The following is a 13,620-nucleotide window of genomic DNA, read 5'->3' on the forward strand; positions in this document are numbered from 1 at the left end:
AAAAGAACTGGAAGCAGCCACGGTGGGGGGGCCCATACCAAGTGTTCCTGGTAATAGCCTTCGCGGTGAGAATAGCTGAAAGAGCTACCTGGGTTCATATCACACATTGCGGGAGGGTAAGACACACTGACACTGTCGAACAATCACAGAGTTAGGAGAAGAACCGAATACCAATAAGGTTCGGGGGTTACCTCTCTAACGAAGATTCCCTAACCCGCCCGATCCTCACTGTGTGCGTTCATAGAAGTGAAAGTGTGGGTTGGCCTCTAGCCAGTGATACATTCTCCAGGAGGGGGTGGGGCTTTACAGGGGTACTGGTCAGTCTGAGCTGTCTGATTGTGGGAGCCATATTCCTAATACACCAGGAACCACTCGAGAAGTCAGAAAGTGGTAACTTGACCCATAGTGTAGAAGATGAGGAGTTTTTATGGCCTAGGTACAAAAGGTCACTCGATCTGGATAAAAAGGAAGTGAGAGTAGAGTTAGGGAAGGATGTCTCAATAGAGTTCTATGCAGACCAAATGGGGTCCCTAACCTCCTGGCAGTCTAGGACTCGGACTTCATGGGGAAGATATGTGAAGATCCCGGTGTAACTCATGGAATCATAGCTCACACAGAGAGAGAAGGCTATGTCAATCCACACACCCAATATAGAAACAGATGGAGTATAGTGAAGGCCAGGGTTTTTGACTGCAATCCAGAGCAAGGGAAGTATTGCTTGAAGATAGGAATGACCATTAAAAGCATAAATAAAGAGGATTTAGGGTTATGGTATGTTGGCCTTGACCAGACCATTGTCGACACTGCGGTACCATTCCGAGTAGTAGAGGTTAGGACAGGAGATGGTTCTACTGCCAGCCAGAATACCAGTAGTACCCCTGATAAAACGGACATTACCCGTGTAGTCATCCAGAGCCAAGGACCGGTGAGGATAGTTCAGACGAAAGATCTTAAGGAAGTGATTGAGGTGGAGACTTGGTTTGGGGATTCCAACCTATGGCTGGAATGGATTCAGTATACAGCTAGATCAGTAGCTAAAGAAGAAGGTTATGCCTGCGCAACAGCCAAACTTCAGTTGACAACCATCCCCTTTCTACTCGATGGAATTAATTTACCAAGGGGAATGGCCTGTATGGTAAAGCTGTTCATGAAGGCAAGGAAGCCAGACAGTTGCACTGATCTGCATTATCTGTATCCTATGTGCCCATTAGATCCAGACTTCCCCCTTTCATAGTCGCAGGAGGAGACTATTATTGCGTGGCTCGACACAACACACACGGATGGAACGTAGGGGAAGTAAGAACATGCAATAGGACAGAGAATGTTACAACGGACGAGACAATGAGGGACCTGACTGGGTGGTTGAGTTCCGAGGACTTTAGTAAGATAAAAAGGCCGAGAGCGGATGTCTGGTGGTTTTGTGGAGGTATGAAGCTGTGGCCAAACCTGCCTGCAAATTGGACTGGTATTTGTGCATTGGTACAGTTAGGCATGCCCTTCACCCTTATACAACACAAAGACCTAGTGCCAGGTGAAAGAGAGGGGAGGAGTGCTCCGTCAGGGTCCTTTGAGGATAGAATTTATATTGATAGCATTGGGGTTCCAAGGGGGGTGCCTGATGAGTTTAAAGCTAGGAATCAGATATGGGCTGGATTGGAATCAAGTCTTTTTGGTGGTCAACTCTCAATAAAAATGTGGATTGGATAAATTACATTTATTATAACCAACAGCGTTTCATCAACTATACCAGAGAGGCAATTCAAGGGTTAGCAGAACAGACAGCTGCGACCACTTTGATGGTATTGCAGAATAGAATAGCTTTGGATATGCTTCTGGCTGAAAAGGGTGGTGTGTGTGTGATGTTCGGATCTGAATGCTGTACTTTCATCCCTGAGAACACTGCTCCAGATGGATTATTGACCAAGGCCCTGGTCGGTCTAAACAATTTAGTTCAGGAGTTAGCAGAAAATTCCAGGGTGGACACGGCACTCACGGGATGTTTGATAGTACGTTCGGAAAATGGAAAAAGGTTGTAATCACTGTGTTGTGGGCTGCTTTCACCTGTATGACTGTGTTGATATTATGTGGTTGTTGTTTGGTCCCTTGTGCGAGAGGTCTCATTTCCAGGGCTCTGGAGAGATCGATGATGGAGCAGATGGTGAGATACAGACCGATTCCAAGTTCAGACCAGTGGGATGACAAATACCTACCGCCGAGCCTGGTGCAGGATTCATTCAATTACGAGGAGCCCATGTTTAGGAAGACTGTTTCTCTAAATGAAGGTCATAGCAAAAATCCTAATCCTGACTGGACATAGGCTTAGAACAGTCATTGATAAGTATGTAATGAAAATACATGTATTCGTTTTCTTTGATCTAGTTTGATTTTGTGTGACATTTCTGAATCCAATAAAAATAGATGTGTTAATGTGTATGTGAAATATTTAGCCAATAGGGTGGATTGTAATGGAAATAATATGATTAACCTGTTAGGGCTAGGGGGCAGTATTGACACGGCCGGATAAAAAACGTATCCGATTTAATCTGGTTACTACTCCTGCCCAGTAACTAGAATATGCATATAATTATTAGCTTTGGATAGAAAACACCCTAAAGTTTCTAAAACTGTTTGAATGGTGTCTGTGAGTATAACAGAACTCCTATGGCAGGCAAAAACCTGAGAAGGTTTCATGCAGGAAGTGGCCTGTCTGACAAGTGGTCGTTCTTCTTGTCTCTGTTTATTGAAGAGTCAGGATCTTAGCTGTAACGTGACACTTCCTACGGCTCCCATAGGCTCTCAGAGCCTGGGAAAAAGCTGAACGATATTGAGGCAGCCCCTGGCTGAAACACATTATCGCCTTTGCCAAGTGGCCGATCAGAGGACAAAGGAATTAGGTGCGTGCCCGACTCGACCCAGTGATATATTTTCTTTCGTCTGTTTACCTAATTGCAGATTCCCAGTCGGAATATTATCGCTTTTTTACGAGAAAAATGGCATAAAAATTGATTTTAAACAGCGGTTGACATGCTTCGAAGTACGGTAATGAAATATTTAGAAATCTTTTGTCACGAAATGCGCCGTGCGCGTGACCCTTATTTACCATTTCGGATAGTGTCTAGAACGCACGAACAAAACGCCGCTGTTGGAACATAACTATGGATTATTTTGGACCAAACCAACATTTGTTATTGAAGTAGAAGTCCTGGGAGTGCATTCTGATGAAGAACAGGAAAGGTAATCAAACTTTTCTAATAGTAAATCTGATTTTGGTGAAGGCTAAACTTGCTGGGTGTCTAAATAGCTAGCCCTGTGATGCCGGGCTATCTACTGAGAATATTGCAAAATGTGCTTTCACCGAAAAGCTATTTTAAAATCGGACATATCGAGTGCATAGAGGAGTTCTGTATCTATAATTCTTAACCTGTTAGGGCTAGGGGGCAGTATTGACACGGCTGGATAAAAAACTTACCCGATTTAATCTGGTTTCTACTCCTGCCCAGTAACTAGAATATGCATATAATTATTGGCTTTGGATAGAAAACACCCTAAAGTTTCTAAAACTGTTTGAATGGTGTCTGTGAGTATAACAGAACTCATATGTCAGGCAAAAACCTGAGAAGATTTCATGCAGGAAGTGGCCTGTCTGACAAGGTGTCGTTCTTCTTGTCTCTGTTTATTGAAGAGTGAGGATCTTAGCTGTCCCGTGACACTTCCAACGACTGCCATAGGTTCTCAGAAGGCGGCAAAACGCTGAATCGTGGCTTTGCAGGCTCTGGCTGAAACAAAGTAGCGCGTTTGGGTAGTGGCTGGTTACAGTACTGTGAGACTCAGGCTCGTGCCCGCGTCGACCGAAAGCTTTGTTTTCTTTCCTCTGTTTAGCTAAATGGACATTCCCGGTCGGAATATTATTGCTTTTTTACGAGAAAAATGGCATAAAAATGGATTTTAAACAGCGGTTGACATGCTTCGAAGTACGGTAATGGAATATTTAGATTTTTTTTGGTCACGAATTGCACCATGCGCACGACCCTGATTTACCATTTCGGATAGTGTCTGGTACGCACGAACAAAACGCCGCTATTCGGATATAACGATGGATTATTTTGGACCAAACCAACATTTGTTATTGAAGTAGCAGTCCTGGGAGTGCATTCTGACGAAGACAACAAAAGGTAATCAAACTTTTATAATAGTAAATCTGATATTGGTGAGTGCTAAACTTGCCGGGTGTCTAAATAGCTAGCTCGTGATGGTTGGGCTATGTACTTAGAATATTGCAAAATGTGCTTTCACCAAAAAGCTATTTTAAAATCAGACATATCGAGTGCATAGAGGAGTTCTGTATCTATAATTCTTAAAATAATTGTTATGCTTTTTGTGAACGTTTATCGTGAGTAATTTAGTAAATTGTTAGTGAATTCGCCGGAAGTTTGCGGGGGGTATGCTAGTTCTGAACGTCACATGCTAATGTAAAAAGCTGTTTTTTGATATAAATATGAACTTGATTGAACAAAACATGCATGTATTGTAAAACATAATGTCCTAGGGTTGTCATCTGATGAAGATCATCAAAGGTTAGTGCTGCATTTAGCTGTCTTCTGGGTTTTTGTGACATTATATGCTAGCTTGAAAAATGGGTGTCTGATTATTTCTGGCTTGGTACTCTGCTGACATAATCTAATGTTTTGCTTTCGTTGTAAAGCCTTTTTGAAATCGGACAGTGTGGTTAGATTAACCTGTTAGGGCTAGGGGGCAGCATTGACACGGCTGGATAAAAAACATACCCGATTTAATCTGGTTACCACTCCTACTCAGTAACTAGAATATGCATATACTTATTACATATGGATAGAAAACACCCTAAATTTTCTAAAACTGTTTGAATGGTGTCTGTGAGTATAACAGAACTCAAATGGCAGGTCAAAACCTGAGAGATTCCTTTACAGGAAGTGGCCTGTCTGACCATTTCTGGAACTTCTTTGCCATCTCTATCATTTACTAAGGATCTCTGCTCTAACGTGACACTTCCCACGTCGTCCATAGGCTCTCAGAGCCCGGGAAAAAAGAGAATGTCGTCATTCCAGCCCCAGGCTGAAACACATTATCGCCTTTCTCAAGTGGCCCATCAAGAGACACTAGCTTATGCGCGTGACCCCGACCGCCCCCGCCTTTGGGATTTTTTCCTCTGTTTGCCGAAAAGGAGATTCCCTGTCGGAATTTTATCGCTTTTCTACGAGAAAAATGACGTAAAAATTGATTTTAAACAGCGGTTGACATGCTTCGACGTACGGCAATTGAATACTTTGAATTTTATTGTCAGGAATTGCGCCAAGCGCGCGACACTTCTTTACTATTTCGGATAGTGTCTGGAACGCACGAACAAAACGCCGCTATTCGGATATAACGATGGATTATTTTGGACCAAACCAACATTTGTTATTGAAGTAGACGTCCTGGGTGTGCATTCTGACGAAGACAACAAAAGGTAATGACATTTTTATAATAGTAAATATGATTATGGTGAGTGCTAAACTTGCCGGGTGTCTAAATAGCGAGCCCGTGATGCCTGGGTTATGTACTTAGAATATTGCAAAATGTGCTTTCACCAAAAAGCTATTTTAAAATCGGACATATCGAGTGCATAGAGGAGGTCTGTATCTATAATTCTTAAAATAATTGTTATGCTTTTTGTGAACGTTTATCGTGAGTAATTTAGTAAAATGTTAGCGAATTCCCCGTAAGTTTGCGGGGGGTATGCTAGTTCTGAACGTCACATGCTAATGTAAAAAGCTGGTTTTTGATCTAAATATGAACTTGATTGAACAAAACATGCATGTATTGTATAACATAATGTCCTAGGGTTGTCATCTGATGAAGATCATCAAAGGTGAGTGCTGCATTTAGCTGTCTTCTGGGTTTTGGTGACATTATATGCTGGCTTGAAAAATGGGTGTCTGATTATTTCTGGCTTGGTACTCTGCTGACATAATCTAATGTTTTGCTTTCGTTGTAAAGCCTTTTTGAAATCGGACAGTGTGGTTAGATTAACGAGAGTCTTATCTTTAAATGGCTGTAAAATAGTCATATGTTTGAGAAATTGAAGTAATATGATTTTGAAGATTTTGAAAATCGCGCCACAGGATGGCAGTGGCTGTTACGTAGGTGGGACGAATTCGTCCCGCCGGTCCCATAGAGGTTAACGAGAGTCTTGTCTTTAAATGGCTGTAAAATAGTCATATGTTTGAGAAATTGAAGTAATAGCATTTCAAAGGTTTTGAAAATCGCGCCACAGGATTCAACTGGCTGTTACGTAGAGAGGTTAAATTTACTAAATTACTCACGATAAACGTTCACAAAAAGCATAACAATTATTTTAAGAATTATAGATACATTACTCCTCTATGCACTCGATATGTCCGATTTTAAAATAGTTTTTCGGATGAAGCACATTTTGCAATATTCTGAGTAGTTAGCCCGGCATCACAGGGCTAGCTATTTAGACACCCGGCAAGTTTAGCCTTCACCAAAATCCCATTTACTATAACAAAAATGGTCTTACCTTTCCTGTTCTTCGTCAGAATGCACTCCCAGGACTTCTACTTCAATAACAAATGTTGGTTTGGTCCCAAATAATCCATTGTTATATCCAAACAGCGTCGTTTTGTTCGTGAGTTCTAGACACTATCCGAAATGGTAAATAACGGTCGCACGCATGGCGCATTTCGTGACAAAAAAATTCTAAATATTCCATTACCGTACTTCGAAGCATGTCAACCGCTGTTTAAAATCAATTTTTATGCCATTATTCTTGTAAAAAAGCGATAATATTCCGACCGGGAATCTGCAATTAGCTAAACAGCCCAAGGAAAATACTGCAAGGGGTCGAATCGGGCACGCGCCTAATTCCATTGTCCTCTGATGGGCCACTTGGAAAAGGCGATAATGTGTTTCAGCCTGACGCTGCCTCGTCATCGTTCAGGTTTTTCCCGGGCTCTGAGAGCCTATTGGAGCCCTAGTAAATGTCACGTTACAGCTAAGATCCTGACTCTTCAATACACAGAAGCAAGAACAACAACACCTTGTCAGACAGGCCACTTCCTGCATGAAACCTTCTCAGGTTTTTGCCTGCCATAGGAGTTCTGTTATACTCACAGACACCATTCAAACAGTTTTAGAAACTTTAGGGTGTTTTCTATCCAAAGCCCATAATTATATGCATATTCTAGTTACTGGGCAGGAGTCGTAACCAGATTAAATCGGGTACGTTTTTTTTATCCGGATGTGAAAATACTGCCCCCTAGCCCAAAGAAGTTAACAAGCGATGACCACTCCACTACCACTCCTCATATGAACTGGAAGCCACGTCTCATGTGGCCCACTCATCCACTGGCACATTGAATGTTTCCTCTCCAAGCACGGTGAGGGAACCCCTGTCAATTTTTCTCTCATTACTTTATGTAGAGTCAATCACAAACACAATCACATTATTACACATCTATGATTTGACTCCTTGCTTGGACTAACTCATTCTTAGCTCTTTTGTCTCACTGTGTAGTGTTTTTGTGTTGTCTTCCCAGTCAAACCCTGCCCTGCACTGGTCAAGCCTCTGAACACCTCAACTCATGCCTCATACCCTCATTCAATCACTGCTGTGATCCCTTCCCAAAATGGTGTAAGTAGCCCTCTCATTCCTATTCCCCATAATATTGTATTATAAGTGTCTTTATTAAATGCTTTAGGTTAAAATAATTACTCTTTGACGATTTTTGAAACACATTTTTGACATCTCTGTGCGTTCTGCTCCTATACTGTGGGTCTCCCATCCTCCTCAACAACAGACATGTCTAATAACGTGTAATACAATTCATCATTAATAATTCTGCAAGTTTTCTGTTTTCAGAAGCCTGATTCTACTCACTGTGGTAGTGTGGAAGTGTTGAGCTGTATTATTTGGCCTGTGGTCCTGTTGCCCCCAGTCCCAGTGGTGAAGATAATGTCTTAATTGAGCTTCTTGTCTGTGACTGAGATACGTAATCTGCACATTTACTAAAACGTCAGCTCTCATCTCTCCCAATGTTCTCAATGTCAAACGATGAAGGCTGGGTAGTTTTTTTTCATGATTGCAACCCAGGTCATTTTAGTCGGCTGGCCCTCGCTACATATTCGTCGCCAGACCCACTGGCTCCAGGTCATCTACAAGTCTATGCTAGGTAAAGCTCCGCCTTATCTCAGCTCCCTGGTCACGATAACAACACCCACCCGTAGCACGTGCTCCAGCAGGTACATCTCACTGGTCATCCCCAAAGCCAACACCTCCTTTGGCCGCCTTTCCTTCCAGTTCTCTGCTGCCAGTGAATGGAACGAATTGCAAAAATCACTGGTTGGAGACTCATATCTCCCTCACCAACTTTACACATCAGCTATCTGAGCAGCTAACCGATTGCTGCAGCTGTACATAGCCCATCTGTAAATAGCCCACCCAATCTACCTACCTCATCCCCATATTGTTTTTATTTACTTTGCTGCTCTTTTGTACTCCAGTATCACTACTTACACATCATCATCTGCTCATCTATCACTCCAGTGTTAATCTGCTAAATTCTGATTACTTTGCTACTACGGACTATTTATTGCCATACCTCCTCACGCCATTTGCACACACTGTATATAGACTTTCTTTTTTCTTTTGTGTTGACTGTACGCTTGTTTATTCCATGTAACTCTGTGTTGTTGTTTCTGTCGCACTGCTTTGCTTTATCTTGGCCAGGTCGCAGTTGTAAATGAGAACTAGCCACCTTGTTAAATAAAGGTGAAATAATACAAATAAAAAGATCCTATATCATAATGAATCAGATTACATGGAGAGGGGGGACCTGATCCTAGATCATAATGAATCAGAATACATTGAGAGGGGGGACCTGATCCTAGATCATAATGAATCAGATTACATGGAGAGGGGGGACCTGATCCTAGATCATAATGAATCAGATTACATGGAGAGGGGGGACCTGATCCTACATCATAATGAATCAGATTACATTGAGAGCCGGATATATATAATATACTGTGGCAAACCTCTTCAAAGTTAGGAGCGTTTGTCACAAATTAAGTGGGAAACTGTCACCAAAGTCAGCCCAGAATGAAAGTTCTTTCGAACATGACAGTACCTGTGTGTTTGTTTCGCTGTCCTGGTCCACCCAGGCCGCAGGTAAGGTCAAGGATAGCAGGGTTCGGTACACAAATCTGGTTCTCGGTAGGTCCAGGTCTAAACGGCAACAGGTAAGTCCAAAACAGTCCAGCTCGTACACGGTAAATCCAGCCAATGTAGATTGTCTCTTTCTCTATGGTTCATAGATCCTTCCCGCCCTCTCTCTCTCTTCCTGGTTTTTCTTGACCTTTTATCTGTGGGTCGGCTCCACCTTCTGAGGGTTCCCCTTGCTTCTGGGAATTGTAGTTTTGGCAGTCGGCCATTTTGTGATCTGTAGTTCTGATCGGGGTGGCCATTTTAGTGATCGGGCAGAGCCCGTTTATTAGTTCTGCCCTCACATATCTGCCATTTATCACTCGACCCCCTTCTTTGCCACAATACCCTACTATTTTTTAATATTTAATATGCCATAAACTGTTTTTTTTTAACAGTTTCATTAATTCATTGTAATTAACTTAATCATTATGTCACACCCCTCTCTATTGTCATTGGTTGCATTAATTGCACTGTTCGTTTACATAACCTGGTTCAAGTATTGATGACATCACCCTGAAGAAGGCACAGTGATGCTGAAACGTTGGTAAATACTGTCGTGTCTTTGGCTATGCCGGATTAAGTGATATGACATGCTAACTTATAAAATGATTTCTCTGTAATTAATATTACCTGATTAAGCTAATCATGTAAAAGTAATTAACTAGAAAGTCGGGGCACCACGGAAGAACGTTTATAGAGCCGTTATCTTCCGAATAAACTCTTAAAATACTTTGTAATATTTTACATCGATAGCAGTCAATATTAACCCTTGTTTTATTTTCAGTCTCATAATGAAAGTTTTAAGTTCTTGGCTATTTTCATGAACCCTGGCTAACAAGTTGAATCAGCAATACAAAATTGGGTTTAATTATTTATTTACTAAATAAACTAAGCACACAGAATTACAAATACACAGAATACAGATGATGTCATACAGAAAACGTCCCGGTGGACGGAACCTGTATGACGGCTGGTTACACAAAGGAAAGGGGGTTGGGCTTGAATGAAAGAGCGGGAAGATTTAGGAACACAGAAACAGCAGCTATGCTATCGTAAATACATTATCTTATGCATTCTAAATTACCGCCCATTTGGAAAAGGAAAATGCAATAAATATTTACTCTGAGCTGCGCTTCAGTAGATTGGTCGTAGATGCTGGCCGGGTTGGCCAACAGATCTTCCTGTTTTTGGAAGAATGTCAATGGTGGTCAATTGGATACGTGGTGGTATCTTCATCTGGTTGTTAGACTGGATCCGTCGTCCGTCCTTTCCTAGCCCACGTCTACAGCGGCCGCTGCTAACTCAACGGCTAGGAAGTATCACTTCTGTAGTGAATAAGCTCAAAGTTCATACCATTCGCCACCAAAGCTCACGCCGAGGTTGGCTTAGTTCTGTACTTGACATGTGTGTCCTTCTAACGTAGAGGCTGAAGACCTCCCGTACTGGAACAACGTGATTATCTTTTCGTCAAAGGCTTATATAGTGGAGAGGGGGGAAGGATGTGTTTCATCGTTTATAACCCCTCCTCTTCACAGGGGTGGGCCACTGATCAAGCAGGGCACTTTCCTTATGAAAACCCAATTCTCTCATTTGGAAGCTAAAATTACATTTAATCTCCTAACAAACAATTCCAATATCAAACATTTCAATTGCATAACAATTCCATGTTACTCTGATAACTAGAGGGTGTATACTTTCTCAGGTACAGTTTATGTCGTCCTGTCATCAGTCATAATGTCTCAGATGACAACCGAACCTTACATGCATACTCATTACGTTCCCAAGCATATTTCCAACTGGTTTTATTACCAAAATATGGTTCCTTTCCCCATTTGTTTGATGTTCCCAGACTCTCTATATTTAACACAGGCTATTCAAGTCCTTCAGTAGGGTCAGAGAGGGGAAGGGAGAAAGGTATTTATGGGGGGGGGGTCATAAACCTTACCCACAGGCCAACGTCATGACAATACCATTCCACTTATTCCACTCCAGCCATTACAAGCCTGTCCTCCCTAAATAAGGTCCCACCAACCTCCTGTGGTACAAACACAAACAGTAAAATATATCATAAAAAAGGCAAAGTGGAAAAAGATCAGAAAATATTACAAGCCTGTCATGTGTGAGTGTCCAGTGTGTGTTTGTCCATTGTGTGTGTTCAGTGTGTGTGTGTTCATTGTGTGTGTGTGTGTGTGTGTGTGTGTGTGTGTGTCCAGTGAGTGTGTGTGTGTGTGTCCAGTGGGTTTGTGTGTGTGTGTTCAGTGTGTGTGTGTGTGTGTGTGTGTCTGTGTTTATGTGTGTCAGTGTGTGTGTGTGTGTCAGTGTTTGTGTGTGTGTGTCCAGAGTGTGTGTGTGTGTGTATCCAGTGTGTTTGTCAAGCATGTGTGTGTCAAGCGTGTGTGTGTCAAGCGTGTGTGTGTGTGTCCAGTGAGTGTGTGTGTGTGTCCAGTGAGTGTGTGTCCAGTGTGTGTGTGTGTTCAGTGTGTGTGTCTGTGTCCAGTGTGTGTGTGTGTGTGTGTGTGTGTGTGTGTGTGTGTGTGTGTGTGTGTGTGTGTGTGTGTGTGTGTGTGTGTGTGTGTGTGTGTGTGTGTGTGTTCAGTGTGTGTGTGTGTGTCTGTGTTTATGTGTGTCAGTGTGTGTGTGTGTGTGTGTCAGTGTTTGTGTGTGTGTCCCCAGAGTGTGTGTGTGTGTATCCAGTGTGTTTGTCAAGCATGTGTGTGTCAAGCGTGTGTGTGTCAAGCGTGTGTGTGTGTGTCCAGTGAGTGTGTGTGTGTGTCCAGTGAGTGTGTGTCCAGTGTGTGTGTGTGTTCAGTGTGTGTGTCTGTGTCCAGGTGTGTGTGTGTGTGTGTGTGTGTGTGTGTGTGTGTGTGTGTGTGTGTGTGTCCAGTGGGTTTGTGTGTGTGTGTGTTCAGTGTGTGTGTGTGTGTCTGTGTTTATGTGTGTCAGTGTGTGTGTGTGTGTGTGTCAGTGTTTGTGTGTGTGTCCCCAGAGTGTGTGTGTGTGTATCCAGTGTGTTTGTCAAGCATGTGTGTGTCAAGCGTGTGTGTGTCAAGCGTGTGTGTCAAGCGTGTGTGTGTGTCCAGTGAGTGTGTGTGTGTGTGTCCAGTGAGTGTGTGTCCAGTGTGTGTGTGTGTTCAGTGTGTGTCTGTGTCCAGTGTGTGTGTCCAGTGTGTGTGTGTGTGTGTGTGTGTGTGTGTGTGTGTGTGTGTGTGTGTGTGTGTGTGTGTGTGTGTGTGTGTGTGTGTGTGTGTCCAGTTATTATTTCAGGGACACTGAGGAGTCAACATCACAAACCCTAAACCCTGGATAGAGGGGCTCAGGGAATGTGGAGGTGAATGTGATCAGGTGGGTCAGTGTGTCAGAGGAGGCTCTATAGAAGGACAGAGTGCCGGCTGGCCAGTCCAGATACACTCCTACTCTGTGGGGGCTGGAGGAGGGGACGTCTATGGTAGTGGGATTATTATTGTGACAGGCAGTGTATCTGTTGTCAGAGCAGAACAGACACCAGGACTTGTCATTGTATCCAAGACAACAGTCCTTAACCCCTCCTCTCCTGCTGATTCCTTTATATGTCACTCCTATATCAGCCCCCCCATTCCACTCTACCTCCCAGTAACAGCGCCCAGTCAGACCCTCTCTACACAGCACCTGTCTACAGTCCTCAAATCTCTCTGGGTGATCAGGATACAGCTGCTTCTCTCTCCTCCATGTCACATTTCTGTTCTCCTCAGACAGAGAGAGGAGTCTGTTTACTGTGTTTAGGTCCAGTGTGAGATCACAGACATCTGATGGATGAAACCAGACACAATATTAGAAATCATCATCATTCACATTAGAATGTTAACTCACTTTTCACTAATTCATTTAATGTAGATGTTTCTAGGTATCAAAAGGAGAAGTTAAGGTAACTTGAGACTTGTTGAATGATCATATGTTATACTGTATGGTAATATAATACACACTTATTCACATTAATTACACACACACACACACACACACACACACACACACACACACACACACACACACACACACACACACACACACACACACACACACACACACACACACACACACACACACACATCAACTCTTTGTAAACTTTGGTGTCCCTGATTTCTGCTTCTGTAGAACTCCAGCTGATATTTAATATGACCAAGTCAGTAATGATGGTGGTCTTTGACTTTGACTTAACTTGAATTAAGACTTATTCTTAGTCATATTCTTCACAGCAGTCAACACTCACATTTTCTAAGCCCAGGTTTCATTCTGATCTCTTCACCATGTTCCACACTGTAGCGGTAAGCAGAAAAACAGACAGTCATTGAGGGATACACCTGAACTCACACACACACACACACACACACACACACACACAC

At 42.7% G+C, this 13,620-nt stretch overlaps 1 protein-coding gene across 4 annotated transcripts in view; it reads right to left on the reverse strand.

The window, feature by feature from the left end:
- Nucleotides 1–10,102: 10,102 nt before the first annotated feature.
- Nucleotides 10,103–13,620, reverse strand: part of LOC145876076 (NLR family CARD domain-containing protein 3-like) — a 34,118-nt gene continuing 30,600 nt past the window's right edge. For 2 of the 4 annotated variants that reach the window (XM_082971852.1, XM_082971849.1), the window contains 2 exons: nt 13,488–13,534; nt 10,103–13,026 (listed from right to left, as the gene is read on the reverse strand). The gene's annotated coding sequence lies outside the window, so the exon portion shown is untranslated. The remainder of the gene's footprint in view (nt 13,027–13,487; nt 13,535–13,620) is intronic. The other 2 variants (XM_082971850.1, XM_082971851.1) reach the window with 2 other exon arrangements.

The sequence above is a fragment of the Salmo salar genome, unplaced genomic scaffold, assembly GCF_965601325.2.
Source record: "Salmo salar unplaced genomic scaffold, fSalSal1 ptg000432l, whole genome shotgun sequence".
Taxonomy (NCBI): domain Eukaryota; kingdom Metazoa; phylum Chordata; class Actinopteri; order Salmoniformes; family Salmonidae; genus Salmo; species Salmo salar.